At 38.1% G+C, this 22,344-nt stretch overlaps 1 protein-coding gene across 1 annotated transcript in view; it reads right to left on the bottom strand.

Moving 5' to 3' along the window:
• The window catches only part of PLCB1 (phospholipase C beta 1), a 567,798-nt gene that overhangs the window by 479,906 nt on the left and 65,548 nt on the right, over nt 1–22,344 (bottom strand). The gene's annotated exons all lie outside the window — the stretch shown is intronic.

Below are 22,344 nucleotides of genomic sequence, written 5' to 3'. Positions count from 1 at the left end.
CTATGGAAAGATGAGAGAGGAGGCTGGTCAGATTTAGACTTTAGATGGCCCTGGAAACATCCTGGATATGGCTTCTAAGTGTTTTTTTAAATGGTAGTTTTTTGTTAGGTTGTTTTTAAGATTTATTTAGTTATTTTAGGAGGGGCAGAGGGAACGGGAGACAGAGAGTCTCAAGCAAACTCCCGACTGAGTACGGAGCCCCACATGAGATTCGATTCCACGACCCTGAGATCATGACCTGAACCGAAATCAAGAGTCCGATGCTTAACTGACTGAGCCACCCAAGAGCCCCATCTAAGTTTAAAGTACATATGATTCATCTGGGAATCTTACTAAACTTACTAAAATGCAGGTTCTGTTTCAGAAGGTTTGAGCCTCAGATTCAACATTTCTAACGAGCTCCCATGTGAGGACAGTACTGCTGGTCCATGGACCACTCTTTCAGTAGCAAGGATCTATAGCAACGTTGTCAGATAGAACTTCCCATGATGCTGGAAATGTTCTATATCTGCACTGTCCATGCAGTGACCACTAGCCACAAGTGGCAACTGACCATCTGAAATGTGGCTAATGCAACTGAGGAAGTGGTCTTTTTAAAAGATTTTATTTATTTATTTGAGGAAGAGAGAGAGAGAGAGCTCAGGCAGCAGGGGCAGAGGGAGAAGCAGGCTCCCCACTGAGCAGGGAGCCCTACGTGGGACTACATTCCAAGACCCTGGGATCATGACCTGAACCAAAGTCAGATGCTTAACCAACTGAGCCACCCAGGCACCACGAGGAAGTAATTTTTTCTAATTACTTTAATTTAATTTCAATTAATTTTAATTTAAATTTAAAAAGCTACATGGGCTAGTGGTTATGCACTGCATTATGTGGATCTAGAACACTGCGACCCAAAAGATGTCAAGTTGTTTTACTAGTCCACAAGGAAGTCAATACAGAAGTGAGAGTAAAGATATAGAAACTTTTATACCAAGTTGAAAGGGCGATTAAGTCTATTTAACCTCATAATTTTAAAAAATGGATTCCTATTTTGCATGTCTGTTTTTTTCATTTAATTTTTCTAATAATTCATTTGTATTACATTTTACAAAAACATTGACCTATGATGAATTGAGGGGAAAATGGGTCTTCTCCACTGAGAATTTGTGAAGCACTGCCTAGAGGACGAATGGGAAGGTAGGGATACAAGCAGAAGGCAATGAGATGTGCTAGGAGACCATGCCAGCAATCCAGGTGGACTGTGGGGGCAGAGAGGAAGTAACAGACAAAATCCACAAGATTTGGTGACAGAGTGGATGTGTGTGTGCTCACATCAGTAATTCACGCTGGTCATTAAACCCGACATCTGGTTGCTGGAGCAGAAATACACGCCAATTGTCATTCACTTTTGCTCTTATTTTTCATATTTCCTAAGTCTCTGACAGTTTATCTTTAGAATAATACTTCACTCATAAGGGATGGAGCAGACTTAGTTAGATTTATTCAACTTATTAAAATAATTTAATTAGAATTATCACTTTTATATAGCGCTGTCAGAGATCATCAGACATATTTTTAAATAAGATTTGGAGCAACACTAGCCTCATCCTTCTATTGGTAAGTTATCTTTTTGAATGGGTTGTTTCAGGAAGGTTGCTAATTTCATATATTTAATTTTAATTTTTGTGGGTGTTAAAAGTTAAAATGCCCATTTCTGACTCTCCTTCTGAAATCTTTGGCGCACACTTCATTTGAGTCCTACATTTTCATGTTTATCTTACAGCTTCCGGTTTTCTTTTTTGACTTCCAAGCCCTGCATAATGATGTGATGTTCTTAAAGTGTGGCTATATAGACCTTAAACTAAAAAGCAATTTGAAATTGTGCGTGTTGGGGCAGAGAGAAGGCAGAATGGGAATGTGCTGTCAGATAACTAAAATGTTCTCACTAAGAATAGGAGCTAAGGTAGGCAGCCAAAAGTGTGCCATTCTATGAGTTTAATTTATTTATTATTTTCTTTTTCTTAATTTTAAAATTATCTGGAGGCTTTCCCATATAGGACCTTGGATTGCCTAAATCTGAATTGCACAATATGGCAGCCGCCAGTCCTGAAATGTGGCTGGTCCAAATTGAGATGTGTTGTTAAATACACACACCAGAATTCAAAGAATCTATGCCAAACAAAGAAAAAAGTAAAATATCTCAAAAAATTTTTATGCTGATTATATGTTGAAATGATACTATTTTGGATGTCTGGAGTTAAATAAAAATATTTTTTAAATTAGTTTTCCTTGTTTCTTTTTATTTTTCCAGAATATAGCAACAGGAACACTCAACCTTACCTATGTAATTTAAAGGAAGGCACTGAATCAATCCTGGAAGACTGAAAAGCATATTTTTGCAACAAGCCACAGAGAAAGAAGTAGGAGGTTATGATGTAAAGATAGAGACAAAAGAACTCAGAGTCCTGGTAACTCCTCCAGACAAAACCGAGACAATACGGGAAAAGCACTCAACTATGGCTCAAGGATTTCAAAACCACTGCAACTGGTCCCCTACTTCTCTGCATGGGTGTGGTGTAAGCTCAGCCATCGCAGCAACGGCATGCTCAGTCTGACCCAGGAACAATACAGTGACAAAGCTGAGGGAGATGCCAGGCCTAAGGGTGGCCTCATGACATCTGGCACACTATAGAGAGTGAAAAGAAAGCAGCCAGGAGAAAGCTACAGGATGAGTGGACAGAAGAAGGTCTGAGTGAAAGGTGAACTTGTAATCAGAGGCAACGGTGGAGGTCATCAAGAGGGGAGTGCCAAGAGAACCTCCAAAAGACACAAAATTCTCAGTGACTGCAGAAGATGCGGCTTGACATCACACAGTATCAGAGCCCACAATCAACCAGTGACCGTTGCACGGACAAGATGCTTTCCTATGCACCCAGGTCCCATCTTGTGATGGAAGGGCCAAAGAGCAAAACTCTTGCCCAGGTCAGATAAGGAAGCAGAAATTTATGAAGACCAATAGTCACGTGAAGCTTTAATCTGGAAAAGACTGAGGGATATTTTTTTTAAGATTATTTATTTCAGAGAGAGAGAGAGATAGAGCATGAGTGGGAGGAAGGACAGAGGGAATCCCAAGCAGACTCCCTGCTGAGCATGGAGCCCAATGTGGGGCTCGATCTCAAGACCCATGAGATCATGACCTGACCGACTGAGCCACCCAGGTACCCCAAAGACTGAGAGATAGTTAAATGGAAACATGGAATGCCAGGGTGGCTCAGTTGGTTGAGTGTCCAACTCGTGATTTCGGCCCAGGACATGATCTCATGGGTCGTGAGATCGAGCCGCATATTGGGATCCATGCTCAGCAGGGAGTCTGCTTGGGATTCTCTCTTTCCCTCTCCCTCTGCCCCTCCCCCTGCTCTCCCTCTCTCTCTTAAATAATAAATAAATCTTTTTAAAAATGGAAACATCAAACATTCTCTGTGGTCAGAATATTAGCAGCTTGAAAATACATAAAATAGAAAAGAAACATCATTTGAACAAACACCTGATTTGTGTCAGCTTTACTGTTATATTTGTAAAGTCACTCTCCAGCCCCACTGGCAGAAGTGAGAATTTGAGGGTGAGAACACTTTGGCTTTCTCTATACAGCTCCTTTCCAGGAACATTCTCAGGTCTTAGTGATGAACTTCTTCACACAAGCTGAGCTAAGATGGCCCATTGTGCTTGTCATTTTGCAGGTCGATCAAAGAGGTAAAACAGCAAAAAAGACAGATTAAGCTAGAAGTTCACCTCCAAGGCACAAAAGGGATTGGAAGAATGCCAAGACACAAGATGTCAGGAAATTAAAAGACTATCCCAATTTTTAGGATTCTAAGGTATTGTAAATGCCAACGACAGATCTAATTTGAAAATATGCAGAATTTTTCTTTCTTCCAAGGTGTCATAAAGAATGGCACTCCCACTCAAATATCCAACAAATGTAAATAGCACATGGTCCCCGACCTTACAACTGGTCATTTAAAAGAAGGTTGTGGGGCGCCTGGGTGGCTCAGTTGGTTAAGCAACTGCCTTTGGCTCAGGTCATGATCCTGGAGTCCTGGGATCGAGCCCCGCATCGGGCTCCCCGCTGAGCGGGGAGTCTGCTTCTCCCTCTGACCCTCCCCACTCTCATGCTCTCTCTCTCCCATTCTCTCTCTCAGATAAATAAATAAAATCTTTAAAAAATAAATAAATAAAAGAAGGTTGTGCATACTTTATTCAGACTCTCTTGTGAACAATCCAACTGGAAAAAGAAATCACTTCTGAGACAATGGGGAAATGTTGATTCCTGACAGGATATTGATATTACATATTTACTTTAATATTTAGTTGTGACAGGGGCACCTGGGTGGCTCAGACGGGTGAGCATCCAACTCTTGATTTCAGTTGAAGTCATGAACTCAGGGTCGTGGGATCAAGCCCCATGTTAGGCTTCCCTGTGGCTTGTTGCTGAGATTTTCTCTCCCTCTCCCTCTGCGTCTCCCCCCACTCACACGCACTCGCTCTCTCTCTCTCTCTAAAATAAATAAATAAATATTTAAAAAAATATTTAGTTGTGACAAAAAGAATCCTTTTCTTGTCAAGATACATACTGAAATATTTATTGGTGAAATGACATGATGTTTGGGAAAATCATCCACTGCTTCAGGGGCAGCAGGGAATTAGGTGAGTATCTTAATGAAAATATTTATGAATTAGGATGGCTCTACGTTGTTACATCATTTTACATCTAATGTATGAGAAGTCAGTAGTGTGGTTACCCTTGGTGAAGACAGATAGTGAATAGAAGGAACACGTGCATGTTTTGGATGGTGCCTGCTATGTCCTATTTCTTGATCTGGACAATGGTTACAAGGATTTGTTCAGTTTGTGAAAATTATTTTGAATTATATACTTATTATCTGTATATTCTTCTAGATGAACAACTCCATTAAAAAACTATACTTTAAGTTTTTTTTTATATTTAGGTTTGTTTTTTTTAATTTTATTATGTTATTTTAATCACCATACATTACATCATTAGTTTTTGATGTAGTGTTCCATGATTCATTGTTTGCATATATTAAGTTTTTTTAAAGCTGATATATTGAGTGATATTCTATGAAATTCATTAACATACATTTATGGCTTATGCCTTGTATGTGTGCTTTATATTTAACAATAAAATGATCTTAAAATGTATCTCAATTGTCTCAACCCAGCAACAACACTATGAAAATAATGTAGCTTAGAAATTATTAGTCATAAACAAAATGCTTTCATTTTCTGGTCTTGTCTATTCTTAATAATAATAGCATTTACTGAAGACATACTGGGTGCTGGTTGAATCTCTAATCTAACCCACCCTAAAAGATAGATATCATTTCTAATTTATGGAAAAGAAATTTGTGGTTCAAGGAGTTAAGTGACTTTCCCAAAGCCACAGACCTAATCAGCCAGAATTCAAATCCACACCTACCCAGCTCAAAAGCCTATGTGTTATTTCCATTTCACCATGATTTCCAAACAAGCATCCAACACATGTGCAAACTAAGTTATATGTTTATTTTACATGAAGCAGTCTGTTTGTTTAAATTTTGATTCCTGTTGTTAACCAAAATAACTCAAAAGGAAAATAATTTGAAATTGTAAACAACGGTTTACTTTAAAAAATTCCATTAATCTCACACATGCCAAATCTTAACTAATTCACCTACCGATTCTATTCCTCTTGTGCTTTCTAAAGCTTGCTTTTCCTCTCTCCAAGCAAATACGTTAGGGATGATGCTAATTCTTCTACCTAAACTTCAGGCATATTTCAACCTGAAGAACGGGAGCTCTTTGAATCAGGCTGGGAAAACTCATTTTCAAAACTATTACCATAATAACTTCTTAAAAAGAGGTTTAATCTACACACGTGTCTGAATTGAGTCACTGTTAAGAATGTATGATCTTTCTAGATTGTACAAGTATTTGGCTGAATGTTTATATACCCAGAACATAATCCTTTCCCATGGAATTTAACCAAGATTTTATGCCCTGGGAAATAAAGAGACCTGGACTTAATTCAACAAAAGCAAATGCACACAGTAAAACAAGTTTAATGTTCAACTGCTGAATTTCAAACTTTGATACACATTACAATCAACAGTAAGCAGTCATTCTTCGATTTTCTTAAGAAAAAGAAAAGAGAAAAAGAAAGAAAGAGAGAGTAAAAAGTCAGTGTTGGGACTCTACCAAGGCTTCAGGCGTGACTGTTCAATTTGGGTTCCTCCAAATGGCTAGGTGCCAGGGTATTTGCCAATGTGATGGTAAGAATGAGTCTTTAAGTCTTGCTTAGGACCTAGAGGTCTTAGAGCCTGTTTTAAATAGAGCTATGAGACAATATAAATGTTCAAAGAGGGCCTGGGTTTGGGCAATTTATTTGAAGAACAAATTCCCTAAAAGGGCAGGACTTCTTAGAACTGTACTATGGCTTCTATGATAGAAATGGAACCAAGTCCTTATATGGGTCATAAACAAGGAAGCCTAATGATAATGGAACAGAAGAGAATTCCATTTAAAAGAGACACTGCTCAGAACTACAGTAAGTTTGGAATATTTACCTATCAGTGGAAGCTTGATCATTGTAACAGTATAAAATTGCTTGATTTAGAATAGTTAATAAATACTGAGGTATATACATCATTCATGAGTAAAATGGTGATTTAACTAATCAAACAGAATAGCCATAGTAGATTTACATAAAAGCCTGGTCACACATACTCGCTGGATAGTTGGACAGTATTTCTTTAAACAAACAAATAATAACCCGCAGGTAGAGAATACAAAGAAAGGACTGCATTTCTTTCACAGAGAATGCTAAAGTAACAAAGGTTGAGAAAGCATATTTATTTGTATCTGATTACAACACTAAAGATGCATGTTGAAATAAATTATTAAAAATAATATAAATTTGGGCAATATTTAAAAAACTTAACACACATATAATTGGAGTCCCTAGGAGAGAAGAAAGTGGGGCAGAAGATAAAGGTTAATGGTCAAATTTTTGCCAAATTTGGTGAAAGATATGAATTTACAGACTGAAGAAGCTCAGCAGAACTCAAATAGAATAAATACAAAGAAAAACAAAGAAAATCTGGACTCATCTTGTATAAATGTTAAAAACCAGAGATAAAGAAAAATCTTGAAAGCTGCTAGAATACAAGATATTCCCTTCAGATGAATGGTGATTTGAATGACCACTGTGGGGACAAGAAGTAGATAAACATCTTTAAAGTGTTACAAGGAAACAAATATGTCACCCTAGAATTCTAAAGCTGAGAGGTTTTGTCTCCAGCAGTCCTGTTCTACAGCAATCCTTAAGGAAAATCTTCAGGCTGAAGGGAAATTACACAAGACGGAAGTTCAAATCTTCAGGAATGAATACCGAGCACTGGAAGTGGTAATATGGGGGTAATTTTTTAAAAGGTTTTCTTCTTAATTTCTCAAAAATGTACACTATTGTTGAAAGCAAAATAACTACACTGTCTTGTAGAGTTCAGAATGTATGTGAATATAATTAACATACAACTACTATGGAGCCAAGAATGAGGTAAATGGGCCTATGTGGTTGCGTGCTTTCTGTATGATCTGGTACAGCAGTAATGCTCATTTGAAAACTTTCATAATAAGTTGTTGGAAAAATAACAGAAAGCTAAGCCTAAATTTCCAGATATTTGATCTTTCTGCTTCAATTCAGTCTAACAAAATATGCAAGCAGACGTTCGGAAAGTATAATTAAATACACAAGCTTATACAATATGGATTTTTTCGGGTCTCTTTAAATATCGAAACTCTTGGGGCGCCTGGGTGGCTCAGTCAGTTATGTGCCTGCCTTCGGCTTGGGTCCTGAGATCGAGACCCACATGGGGCTCCCTGCTCAGCGGGGAGTCTGCTTCTCCCTCTCCCATTGCCCCTCCCCTCCCCCGCTCATGCTCTCTCTCTCTCTCTCCCTCAAAATAAATAAAATATTTTAAAATAATAATAATAAATAAATAAATAAATAAATATTGAAACTCTTTGTAAATTTTAACTTTGACCTTGAAGTTCTCTAAAAGTTTCTCATAATACTTATTTTGTTAACACAATTGGGTAGCTATTTGAAATTTTAGACCAAAGGAAGGACCGTTCATTGATTAGGTACAGGAGAGCCCAGCCTGAGCTCACAGAAGACCTCAACCCTGTGTGAGGATGGTATGGACTGCTCATCCTTCAATCAAATGTACTGGCAAAGAGCCATCTAGAACCTTCTCATGATAATTAACATTTAACTTGCCTTTATTTTGAAACATAAACTGAGTCTATAAAGCAATTGTGAGGCTCAAGAACTTTTTTAAAACTCTTCATAACTTTCCATTTCTGGGTTCTTATTAAATAGTGGCAAAGTGCTGTAGTTATTTTAAAAAAATAGGAAAAGATGTCTACAACTGGAATGGAAACCAGCCAAAAGGAGTTAACTGACCAGTTCTGGTAATTGTCATCATGACAAGGGTGAATTCAGATGCTTTCAGGAAGACGTGGTCAAGAATCCTGAATCATTTATAGGTGGAAAAGAAAACTATTTGGAATTGGACCATGGTTGCCTCAAGTTGCCTAGTCTATACAGTCTATAGTCAGAACCAGTAACCTTTAGAAGATATTATTCCAAGTTAAATGTACACATATATGCCACGTTACATATATTACCTCTTGTAATTTTCAAATAAATAAATAGGATACAGCTATTATCACCTGGACTTTACAGCTGGGAGGTGGGGTGTGCTCAAGCTCCCAGGATCGCCAATAGTGGAACGAGGATACCATCTATGTCTGTCTCAAAAGCCCATGCTTTTAAACCTTATGCTACTTGCCTCTCTTTCCATAAAGAAGGTATGGCCAGTAGTAATGATGCCAGGACACCCAGGCAAATTTCCAGAAGCATTATTTCATTTCCAATCTCGTCCCTTTCTTCACAAGAGGAAAACACAATTACCTTTTGTAATAGTTTCCTAGGGCTGTTTATAACAAAGTACCATATACTGGGTAGCTTTAAACAGCAGAAGTTTATTCTCTCACAGTTCTGGAAGCTACTGATGCAAAACCAAGGTGTGAGAACACCATGCTCCTCTAAACGCACTAAGGAAGAATCCTCCCTAGCTTCCTCCTAGCTTCTGGTGGCCCCGCAGTCCTTGGCATTCCTTGGCTTGCGACTATACAAAGCCAATCTCTGCCTCCATCTTTACTGGGCTTCTTCTCTGTGTGTCCTCTCCTCTTTGTATAAAGACACCAGTCATTGGATTTAGGGCCCATTCTAATCCAGTATGACCTCATCTTAGTGAATTACATTGCAAAAAAACATATTTCTAAATAAGGTTACATTCTGAGCTTCTAGGTAGATGTGGATTTTTGGACACTATTCAGCCCACCACATCTTTCATGGATCATTATTCCTCTATGAATAAACCCAAATCTGACTCCATACTCTTTGTGGGAATTATTAAAGCTTGTACTTGGTTCTGAATTCTCTCTTTTGATCTTTTTTTTTTTTTTGAGAGCGAGAACACAAGTTGGGGGGGTGGTAAAGGGGGATGGACAGAGGGAGAGGGAGAGAGAGAATCTTAAGCAGGTTCCATGTCCAGTGCAGAGCCCAACGCAGGGCTCATTCTATCTCAGGACCCTGAGATCATGACCTGAGTCGAATTCAAGAGTCGGATGCTTAACCTACCAAGCCACCCAGGCGCCCCTCTCTTTTGATGTTAAGAACAACTTTATACAGGGACACCTGGCTGGCTCAGTCTGTAGAGCATGCAACTCTTGACCTCGGGGTTGTGAGTTCAAGCTCCACATTGGGTACTTAAGAGATTACTTAAAAAAATAAAATAAAATCTTTAAGAAAAGAACAACTTTATATATAATCCAGGCAAGCATTATTAACCTCAGTTTCTGGATGATGACACCAAGATTTTAAGTCACTTATCCGAGTTCAAAACTCAGTTCAATGACAGATGTGGAAGTGAAAACTAGAATGGATGACTTCAACTCAGTTTACTTTCCCAAATCCACCACCCCCCCACACACAAAAGTTCACCCATTCATCAAAAACGCATTGCATTCTTGTTCTATGCCAAGCACTATTTTAGTTATCAGGGGCACAACGATATTCAAAATTGATTCCATGTCTGCCAATAGTTTGCAAACTAGAAGAAAAAAATCACTTGTGAAACTCTCAGATGGCTTAAACTGGCCGTATATACTTACTCTTAATAACAATTCATCAAACTTGTAAAAGAGTAAGTTTTTAGTATATAACTTAATTCAAATTCTCATCTATCCCACCAATAATGTCACTCTTGTGTGCAGATGGAAGGGATCAAGAAATAAACACTCTTATGTTAGCAAACGAGCTTAACTCCAGAGGAGCGTGAGTATTTAAATGGGCTTGTACCTAAATTAGAAGCTAGCCTATGTGCAGTGACTTCGTTCCATCAGAAAGACATGAACTTCTACCTTGTTTATAAAGGTTGAAAGAAAATTGTCAATACCTAAAAAGAGCTTGGCAAGCTAAAACTACATTCAATCCCTCATGTGACAGTTTGTGTCTACTTTCCTCATGGACGGCAGCCACTGTCCAACCCCCAACAACCGCCCGGCTCCACACCTCTGACTGACATTCGTCCCAGGGCATTTGCTTGTACCTGTGGTTCCCACCCATATCATTCTCAATTCTGCCACTGTCAAACAAGTATTTGTAATAAAATAAAATCCTCCCATCACATAACTTACCCATCCTGTGACATAATGTCTTTAAAAAACAACATATTGCCCTAATTGTAATACAAAGAAATAAAAGCAAAGTGGGGCGCCTGGGTGGCTCAGCTGGTTAAGCGACTGCCTTCGGCTCAGGTCATGATCCTGGAGTCCCGGGACCAAGTCCCGCGTCAGGCTCCCTGCTCGGCGGGGAGTCTGCTTCTCCCTCTGACCCTCCCCCCTCTCATGTGCTCTCTCTCTCTCTCAAATAAATAAATAAATAAAATCTTTAAAAATAAATAAATAAATAAATAAAAAATAAAAGCAAAGTGAGTTACTCTAAAAGTACATGCATTTCAATATATAAGTGCTTGGCCACAGCTTCACTGGAAGATATGGGAAGTCTCTGGATTCTTGTACAAGTAAGGAAGAACCACAGTGAGTGCCACACATTGATGGAGGTACCTTGCATCGGGACTCGTATGCTGGGATTGGTGTGCATTAGTGACGTGCTGAAACGGTGAATAATTCTTGGTAACGTTCTGAACAAAACAAAGTACAGTCATCCCTCAATTTACAAGGCAGTTGCAGTCCTGGAAAATTCAGTGTATACTAAAACTCTGAAATATCTACCTCCTGCAAGTACATATACAATGGGGTTGTAAGTAGCTTCAGAACATTATAAACTGGGTGTTATTTTCCCCTACACAAATGTCTGCTAGGAGATTTGAAACTTGTGCAGGATGTGCTAGCCCATTCCCACCATATTCCCCAACCAGTTCCCCACAAACTTCTAAAACAGATTCTATGGAATGGTACTATCCCCTTGAGACACACTGGTTTATGCTCCCTGTTGTCTATTATATTCTGGATTTTCTCTCTCTAATGGTCTACTTTTATTTATCAATACTTTACCATGTGCCCAGACATTTCATAAATATTAACTTATTTTTTTAAAGATTTTATTTATTTGCGAGAGAGAGAGAGAGAGAGAGAGCATGAGCATGGGGGAGGGGCAGAGGGAGAGAGGGAAAAGCAGACTTCCTGCTGAGCAGAGAGCCCCACATAGGGCTCGAACCCCGGACTCCGGGATCATGACCCAAGCCGCAGGCAGATGCCCTACTGACTGAGCTACCCAGGTGCCCCTAAATATTAACTTATTTAATGTTCAAAACAACTCCATGAAGTAAGTATTATTATTTTACTCCCAGTTTATATAAGAGCAAACAGAGATTTTAAAAACTTGCCCCCAATCACAGAGCTAGTAAGCATTCACTGGGATCCGAACCCAGGTAGTATGGCTGTAGAATCAGCACTCTACCCTACACTGATGCTTCTCACTTTTAATGTACATAGAGATGCTGACCTCTAACATTCTCCTAAGGGAGGCAGATGCTACTGGTCTATGCATCAGACGTGGAATAGCAAGGTAACACACTAGATTCCCCATTACAAGAGCCTTGGGCTTATAATGCAGAGCAACCTAAATATTGTTAAATGGATGGATGAACACATGCGAAGTAAAAATTCACTTCAGGGGCGCCTGGGTGGCTCAGTCGTTAAGCGTCTGCCTTCGGCTCGGGTCATGATCCCGGGGTACTGGGATGGAGCCTCGCATCGGGCTCCCTGCTCCGCGGGAAGCCTGCTTCTCCCTCTCCCACTCCCCCTGCTTGTGTTCCCTCTCTCGCTGTGTCTCTCTGTCAATAAATAAAACCTTTAAAAAAAAAAATTCACTTCAATTATTAGCCCAACCCTTTCCAATTCTCTTCCAGACTTCCAGCTGTATGCATCATGCTACTGGCAGATGACTTCATTTCTTATTTCGGTAAGAAGTTTAAGGTCATTGATATCAAATTCCCACAAATTCCTTCCTATCTCCTTCAGGCTGTTACACAGGTCCACCCATCTCTCCACCTGGAAGTTTCTCTGTACTGTCCGTCTATCTGCTCTCCTTCAATCCTCGGGGAGACATGGGGTACTTTATCTCCTGCCATTTTTCTCTCTTCTTGACTCAACTCTTTGTCTCCTCTGAGCTTTCTTTCTTGTCAACTAATCGATCAGCTTATCTTCTCTTCAACTCTACCATCTTCTAACACTCTGGCCCTGTCTCTTCATCCCCACCTGTTTTGGAGGCCCTATCCTAACACTAACCCTAGACCCCTCAGAGCTGCTAGGAATTACATAACATACTTTGGCTTCTGTGTCAAGGTTCCAGTTGCCTTAAATTGAAGATGTGGATAAGGGATATGTTCTGGGAATGACTGGAAATAATGCCACTTCGGTCAAGTGGATAAAAATAAAGCTTTGGAACATAACATTGTGTATCAACTATACCTCAGTGGAAAAAAAAATGTATCTCACAGCTACATCACATAGCCTCATACTATAAGCCTACAATGAGTGTTTGTTGCATGAATAAATACATGAATATTAGTACAACAAAAATGAAATAATAAAATTAATATAATATAATATAATGTAATATATAATATAATCAATCAGGGTTTGGGAGAGGTAGATCAAGGCTTCACTGTAGCCACTCACCTTCAAGTAGACTGAAAGTATATGGAGAAAGGGAATAAGTCAAAGCACCTCAGCAGTGAGTCCTACACCGAGGGCACCTTTGGGAGAGTGACTCTGAGGAGACAGGAGAACAGTGGCCTATGGTACTAATTGTGTCACCTCAAGGAAACTGGTTGACATTACCATTTTGGTTTGTACAGACTTCTGAATGTTCCATCAGTAAACTTAGAGCCCTAAGCAACTTTGGTTTCTATACAGCCTTAGTAGCTGGCCAGTATTTTTGTGTTCACATACCGTGAGGGAAACAGTCTGAATTTCTCTTACGCTGTATCATTTTGTGTGTGGTTCTGTTATGTTTAAATATAAAATCTGTGAGACCCTTTCTCTGACCTCTTGGAGGGCAACGATCTTCTACTTCCCAGGAAACTGCCTTGAGCCAGGTGGACACCAGGAATCTTGATCTGATGTTTCTACTTAAATATACCTACTTTCTATCTTTACTCACAATTGCATTTTTAAGCTCAAATTTATTTCTGCATTCTGTCTCTGTTTCACAAGACCCTCTCAAACTGTGGAGGCCAAAGCAGAACACAACAAACTCTGCTTTGGCTCCCTGGAAGAGAACTTGACAACTCCAGCCACCATCCCTGATTCCTATTTGTTTCAAGTTTCAGGAATGCATCTTGCAGACTGGTGATCAATCTGAGATCCACAAGGCCTTTCGATCTGTATTTGTGCTCTGTATTCTTTTTCTAACTTCAAATTCCATATTGCTCAATAGCTTTGCTAAATTCATTCTGTGACTACAAGTCCATGCACAAAGTATGGTGGGGGCTTTTAATCCCATTATAAAGACTTCCTAAGTGAAAAACATACAGTTTACATAAAACTCTGCCAAGAACTCCCAAATATGGCAGTTCTCCAACGGTGAGAGCCTTCCAGTTTTTCTGAACTTATGTCCCCATGTCCTATCATCATGTAAAATGTCAAAAGGATCTTAAAATATCAGCTAATTTTAACAAACTCTTCAAAATCACATAAATAGCTTTTTAAAATAAAAAGAATAAAAAAAGGAAAGAAAGCTCAGCACTGAATTATTAAGTGGCTAGGGTATCATCAAATTAATTCTGCATAAAACAGATATCTCTCTTATTTATGGTGTGTGTAGTGCTCCCCTCTGTAAATTACACATATAAAATATATATACATATAACATTTTAAATGTGGTAGATTCATATTTTGTCCCATGTAAGTACTTTTCAAAGATCTTCAGGCTGCCTTTCAGGGTCATTTTGTGCAAGTTTTGGATCCGAGCCCAGAGCCTTTGGTCTGGATAACCAAAACAATGCCGCTGATGGTCACAGAGCATCCAGTGAAGTCAAGTTTGTCAAGAGAGACCAAAAGCTCCCAATGTTCACATCCCAGCCTTAGCCTTAAACTGGACTGCTGAAGGAGAATTCCAAATGGATTGTGTAATCTGTGGCTGGAGCGCTCCAAAGGGGGTGGGGGGAGAAAGCAGTGAACTATTAGCTATTGGAAGGGGAAAAAAAAAAACCCTAGCCTTCACCATCTTAAAAAAAACAGACTGTAGCTCCTGATTGGCTATAATTCAGAACAATCTTATGTCCTGCTCAGTGACATGACTTTGCCACTTCTAATCTGTCAACAAATAGCAAAGATGCTCCCCAAACATCATAGCTTCAAAGTCATCCAGGAATTGGTTTAACTTTTTTTTTTCCCCACTGTTAGCTATTTAAGTGTGCAGGTTTTTATGGCTTTCGGAGATTAACAAAGAAGTGAATACAACCGGCGGGAGGGGGGAGAGGTGGTTATGGATTCCCTTTTATTTATAGTGTGGTGATAGGTGAGAGGGAGAAAGGGCTCATGGGAGCTTTCAGGACATCAAGAGATCAGAAAAATAAAATAATATTCTAAGCGGCCTCAAATTCACATACAGCTTTTGCGTTAGGCCTAGCTAAGCAAATTCATTTCAGTCCTGAAGAACCCGAGGTGGGGCTGGGAAAGAAAAAGACTTTCTTAGCCAGTAGCAACACAGAGGAATTAGATGGTAGGAGACATATTTCAGCAATAAGCACCCCATTTTCAAGTTAGCTTGGCTTTTCCTATAGTGTTAGCAGCCCTACAGACACAATCCTCAAGCAAGAAAGTGCAAACAGCACCCTCCCCCAAATTTAGAGGTGGTGCCTGGGCCGCTCCTGTATCTGAGAGGAAACAAAGAAAGTTAAATAGAGAATTACCAAAACCACCATCCCAAACCCAATGATTGCTTAAGGGGCAACTCTTGGCCACATCAGAGGATATCATCACATTAAGAAAGAATGAGGCTATATCAGTCCTTGAAACAAGACATTAGTCCCAATTGGGGGAAAAGCAAGGCTGCGAAATGAGGTCCATGGTATGTTTCAGTAGCCTTCTAATAAAGGAAGACACAGCCACATTCATCAGCGCATACCGAACCCATTTCTACTAAGTCATTTGATCATCATTCCTAAAACTGAAACACTGCATCTAAACCTGCCCTTTACTTCAACCGCCTTTGTTTAACTTTTGCTCTTTAAGCAGTCTTGATAGGGAAGATCTTTAAAACACATGGGCTATTGTCCTTCCTTTGGTTGAGTAGTTAAAGATTAAATTGTATGGAAATTGTTAATTGTGGATGCTAAATTGGACTGGGACTCTCTGCTCAATACGAAAATGACTTTTTTAGTATTTCCTTCCAGAACTCTATAAAATAATTGCATTGTTGAAGAGAACCACCTCCAAAAAAATTATGAACTGTTTATGTGGATGACTGGTACAAAGTAAGCAAAAATCACAGCTTTTTAAAAATTTAAACATTCTTTTCATATTTTGCTACAATTTATGTTAATGGAAAGCTAACTGTGTTGCTTGCCTGTGGACACACACACCCCATCACCACCTCTATTCCACCTTTGCTTAAATTTTTCACTCCCTTAGATACACTGAATTAGTAATCAGATCTGACCAACAGGGCAGACTTGATTCTAGCCCATGTTCTGGCTCTACTTTTCACCAAACTTCACTGTGTGTTCTGGGCTCAGCCACACGGCTTCCATTCAGTTCCTCAAACAGGCTTTGCTACCTCTTGCCATAGGGCCTTTGCATGTTCAGTCTCCTCTGATTAAAAAGCTCTTCTTCCCAGCCCACTTGCTACCCCCACAACACTAGGCAATCAGCTTTTACTTATGTTCAGAAATAGAATCACTTCCCAGTGGGCCCTTCCCTAAAGGCCCTCTCTCCCTGCCACCTGCCACCATCAGACTGTGCAGGTCCTTCTGTATTCACAGGTCTCCCTTCCTCAGATGGGAAATTCACATGCATTCCTGTAATTATCTAAATAACATCTTCGCCTTGACCACCTGGACTGTAACTCCATAAAAGCAACTATAGAAGATACTGTTTTTGTTCACTACTGTAACCTCAGCCTCCAGTGTAATCCTGGGCCTAATAAATTCCTGGGTGAATCAGTGAGTACACTTTTTATCACCATCAAGCTTTGAGATGGTAGAGTCCTCTACTACCAGCAGGAAACATGGTGGATAATCCAAAGGGCACCTGGGAGGCTTTAATGAGTGGAGGAAGAGACAAGAAGGGAGAGACCTTGTTTTCCAAATTCCAAATTTGCAAAGAAATCTTAAAAATCCGTACCGTCCATTTTTGTTACAGATTTTATGGTAATACAGGTGAAAATTTAAATTTTCACATGCTTTGAGGAAGCATTTTTTGCATAAAAACTCTAAAATATATGTAAAAATGTTGAGAGTCTGCATGGGGGCTATACCTGAAATTTGGAAGTGCTCCAAATGTCCTGTAATAGGTAAATAAATAATGGTATACTCATGCAAGGGCATATCCATCAGCAAACAATGAACAGTGCCTTTAGCCAAGGTTTCAAATTACAAAAGAGATTTTTGCCCTTTGTGTTATGTATATCTATGTTTTTCTCTTTTATATTACTTTTATAAACCTAAAACACAATGACACTGAAAATTCTTATGCCATGAGGTCCTAAAATACAGAGCCTGGAATAAGAATAATCACTGTGATTCAATCATTTCATTTCATTTCATAAATTAGAATAAAGAGACTCAGAGATAGGTTTATTTGGCAAAGGTCACAGAGCAAAAAGGAAAAGTCTGTTGCTGACTCCTACTCCAAAGTTCTTTCCACCAATTATATATTTCCTTGATGTGAGTTTGATTTAGAATAATGTATACAAAATGATTAAACACTGTTTTGGAAGAAACTACATATCATCAACTAATATTGTTAACCAAAAAGTCAGACACTCTTCTGAACTTTGTAAGTGGACTTCTCATTTATTTATGCTCAAGGGGTTTTTACATTCTTGAAAAGAAAACAGAATAAAATTCCAGCTTTTCCAAATCCACCAATAACTGAGTGCCCTTGTGATAATTCTTGAAATTTGTTGCCATGCAAGTGAGAGAGAAAAGGTACATCTATCACCGGACATAAAAAGAAGACATAAATACGATTCAGTAAATGTAGATCTTGTCCCTTTGTGTACTAGAATAAAGGTTGCTGACAACGGAGCAAAACCACTGAAGATAATTCAAATATAAATTAATACTCAAAGCAATGGCATTCATATTTCAGCTGCTTGCAGTTGCTAATAAAGGAAATTAAGAAGTCTTATAATACGAAAAGGATATTAATAGCTTAATGAAGATTGACCTAGAAAGCAGATTTTTATTTTAACTCAGGATAGAATTATAGATAATGAACTGCTTCGAATAATTTATTTTAGGAAAATTGATACACCAAGAGATTTTGCAATCTTTTCCAATCACAATTCAAGGAAGAATTGCAATACATTTAAATAGAAATTAGAATAAACATGTCTTCCACTATAAAACACAAATTTCCTTAAAGAATTTTAGCAACCAAAACCAACATGGTTAATATTTTCCTATTTTACTTCATCCTTAATGTCCATAGTTCTTCATCTTTCCTTTTTTTTTTTTTTTGAAGACTTTTATAGACCAATCCACAACCCCGACAGTTTCATTCAAATATAATTGTGTGTAGAGAATCTAAAAGTTCAAATCAGTAAAATTTGCTAATGCTCATCACTGGTATTTTTCTCATAGTAACCAACTAATTCTTGCACTTCAGTGATCTAGAATACTATTAGTCAAACAGAGATATGAGGGTGCACCAACATTTTCCAAGAGAAACATGGGCATGGAGGTAGTTTTAAGGGAATGAGATTGCAGCAAATTACCAATGTTCTAAATCCAATCAGTCTGAGTTACCCTGTAGTAAGGCAGCCCCCTCCTTCTCCTTGGCACCCTCTCATTCCTTACACAGCAAACAAAGCCATGCCCCTCATCCCACCAGAACCCTACGAAGGGGCATTATCCCAGAGAATAAGATCCTCTGTGGCACCAAACAAAGGGGTAGAGTAACCTCCTTCATCCCAGGCAGGCATCATAAGTTCCTATGGCACTCTGGATCTTCCCTGCATCCGTCATAAGTATGTTCTGAATCCAGATATATTGCAGAGTAAGGCAGTGGGAGGGTGAATGATTGTCATTTAACACACTGGTCTCTTCCATCCCCTGCTAGTAAGAATGAGTGCATCCATCCTGAGGGAGAGTTCCGTAAAGACAAATGGAAACAAAGTGGTAAGATATCTTGACAGAAGCAGAGTATTCCTTCACCGAGGCAAAAACACCTGGCAAAGCTTTGTGCTTCTTGTGTCTCACATTCAAAATAACAAAATAAAATGAAGATCATGGCATGTTATTAACATATTTATCTGGATTGAAAAGTGAGATTAGACTTTTTCTGACAATAAGGGGTGGGTTTCCCAACTAGCTTATATGATGAACCTTTCCCATAAAGTGAATGAGTTAAAACTATAGCTCCAAGGTTCAGCTGAACATAAAATTATGATTACAGTTTTTCTCAACAGAAAATATTACATGGTCAAAGTGTACTGAAATTCCTAATATTCTGATTTCCTGAAATCTTTCTAAGTTACACATGCTGCCTCTGTGTGAACTCCCTGATATAGAGGATGATTTCTTGATGTCTTTCCCAGAAACTGAGAAAGTAAACGATCTCAGTACTGGTAAACAAACCCTTTTCATGAGTCAGGTTATCTCCAATTCTATAAACTTAATAAAATTGAAGGAAAACCTAATTAACTTGTCAGCTAATAGATTGATAAAATGACTTTTGGTGATACATGAGTGATGATATTTTTTGGGATATAACTCGGGATTTCAAAGACTTGAGGGGCACTGCTATAAAAAATGCTTCCATTATCATCCACTTATTTATGTGAGCCTACTTCTCTGCATGTATGTTAGTAAAACCAATACTACTTATGTTGAAACTTATTTCATTTTAGAAATCCTAAGTTTCACAGCAGACATGAATTTTTAAAACATAGCCTTCTTCATTTCATTAAGAGATAAATTTCCAATAACGTTTTACTTTTTATATTAAAGGTATTATAATATATAAATTATAGGATAATTAATAATTATTTATCAAGAAACACTTGTTCCTGTCAATTGTAATGAAAAGTAATTGATATATTCCATCCAGAATAATGTTTTCAATGCTTAGAGATAATGGTCACAAAAATTCTTTTTTAATGCCCATATAAACACACACACACACACACACGTTTTTGTTGCAGAAACATATGATAAAATAATTAGTCCAAGAATTTCAGGCACAAATATGTTAGATTAAAATTCTATGATAGAAGTTGTGTAGAACTACAAGTTAAAGCAAAATCAATCATAAATCTCTTTTAAAAAGAAAACTTATATGTTTTCTATTTGGATATTGTTGGCATGAAATGGCGATGGTGTTTGAATTTCTTCGGATACGTTAAGGGTGATGAAAGAGTTTTCTTTTTTTGATGTTCATATGAATAATATAGCTAGACTTTACATCTTTTGTAGCTATCTGAACTTCAGATTAAAAGATGTATTATGTTAACTTAGACATTTCCGAAGGGATACAGAGATCTGCAAAATTAGTTAAAACATTTGGTCACGTTGGTTCTAAAATAATAGCCTAAGGGAGGTTCAAGTCTCTGCTACCCACGAACTGTGACCTTAGGAGAAGTAGATCCACATGAAGAGACCGTGAAACATCATTAACTGTGGACTTGCTTTTCCGCACAAATTGCCTGTGTCATTTTGCATATTTCCCTCCTACATAAATGAATTGGAAGCTGCCAGTAGAAAAGGATCATATTTTGTTCTTTTCTGATGGTACTCCTGAATGTCCAGCATACAACTCAATTACTTCTTTCATAAATTATTATATTACTCTCAGATCCTCCTGTTACACACTGCCCTTTCAGTGGGAATGTAAACTGGCAGAGTATTTAAGCAGTACTTTTCACAATTTCTAATTAACACGATTTTGGCCAAATAATTCTAAGAAAATACACTACAGCAATACTGCTACATGAGCACAAAGATGTACGTGAAAAAATGTCCATCACTGTTTGCATAGGACTAAAAGAGAAATGATCTAAATGCCTAAAGGAAAGATCTCTAAAACAAACGACGGTATATACAAACTATGGAATTATTAAAAGTCATAAAACTTCGTAACAATAAGATAGAGCTATATACATAGATATGGAAAGATGGGCCTGATTTATTGTTAAACAAACCTAAAAGGGAAAATGCAGAAGATGCACGGAATGGCCCTAATTTTATAAACAAAAATTATATACATCTGGACATACATAAATATTCAGTTTATTTAGTTAGGGCTATGTGTAGTAATTAGGCATATTGGCTCAGAGGACATACTCCTGGGTTCAAATCCCAACTCAACCTTTTACTAACTGTGTGAGCTCACACAAATTACTTTTAAGTTCTCTCTGTCTCATTTTCTCATCTATAAAAGGAGGTTGATAGATAATAGCACCTATAATATAGAGGGTTGTAAAATCAATGAAGAATGTGTGCAAAGGCACTTAAAGAGAGGCAGGGCTGGGATAAACACTCATGAATGTTAGATATGATGACTACATATACATGTATGTTTTCCTCTTCGAATAAAATGCTATTTTTAGAATAAAATACTCTATATAACAACACATTCAACCAATCATAATGATGGCCTCTGGGTAGGTCAGAAAATCAAGCGCGAACAATACTTTTTATGTCCCCGTACTTCAAATCCGGATTATGCTTGATTTTTCTTTTCCAACAGGAATTATGACTTTGGAATTTGAAAATCAAAACCTACTTCCAATTAACGAGTCCACTTTTGTCATTTAAAAACATGACAAAAACATGTTTTTTAAGGTTGGAGAAGTAAACAATATAACACACCACAGTGAAATCACCATAAGATTATACACTTCTTTTCTTTTGCTAAATTACATTTTACATGTACCCATTGTTTTGAGACAATAACTAACTCCTCTGAGAACAAATGTTATATTTGCCAACGCAAGTTATTTCCTACTTTCACTTACAATGGAAAAGTCATTTGGTTGCTGAACTGAAAAACTGCATACTGGTTTGTTCCTGTAAACCCTTCATTTTATTCTACAACTGTTGACAATTTCAAGGTTAAACACATTGTATCACCTGAATATTTACTTCCCCCCAAAAAAGGCCCTTTTCTTCTGGCCTCAAGTTTAATTAAAATAGCAATCCGAGTCCCTCTGGTCAAGGTGGCCACCCCTCAAAGATCATCTGGATAGTCAGTAGAACCAGTTTTTCTTTAATGTTATCTCTGTTGCTATTAATCATCCTCTCCAAAGACAACTGCCAGAAAAGCATTTTTAGTAACAAACACATTAATTTAATCTTGACTACCTGGTCATAATCTTCACTACAAATGCCAAGACAAAAACCAAGGAAAATTTTTTTTTTTTCATCATCAAGACAGCATGGTACTGGCACAAAAACAGACACATAGATCAATGGAACAGAATAGAGAGCCCAGAAATGGACCCTCAACTCTATGGTCAACTCATCTTCGACAAAGCAGGAAAGA

Source organism: Leptonychotes weddellii, chromosome 10 (genome assembly GCF_054177405.1).
Source record: "Leptonychotes weddellii isolate Sample4059 chromosome 10, ASM5417740v2, whole genome shotgun sequence".
Classification (NCBI taxonomy): Eukaryota; Metazoa; Chordata; class Mammalia; order Carnivora; family Phocidae; genus Leptonychotes; species Leptonychotes weddellii.
This window is presented reverse-complemented; position numbering and strand designations above follow the sequence as displayed.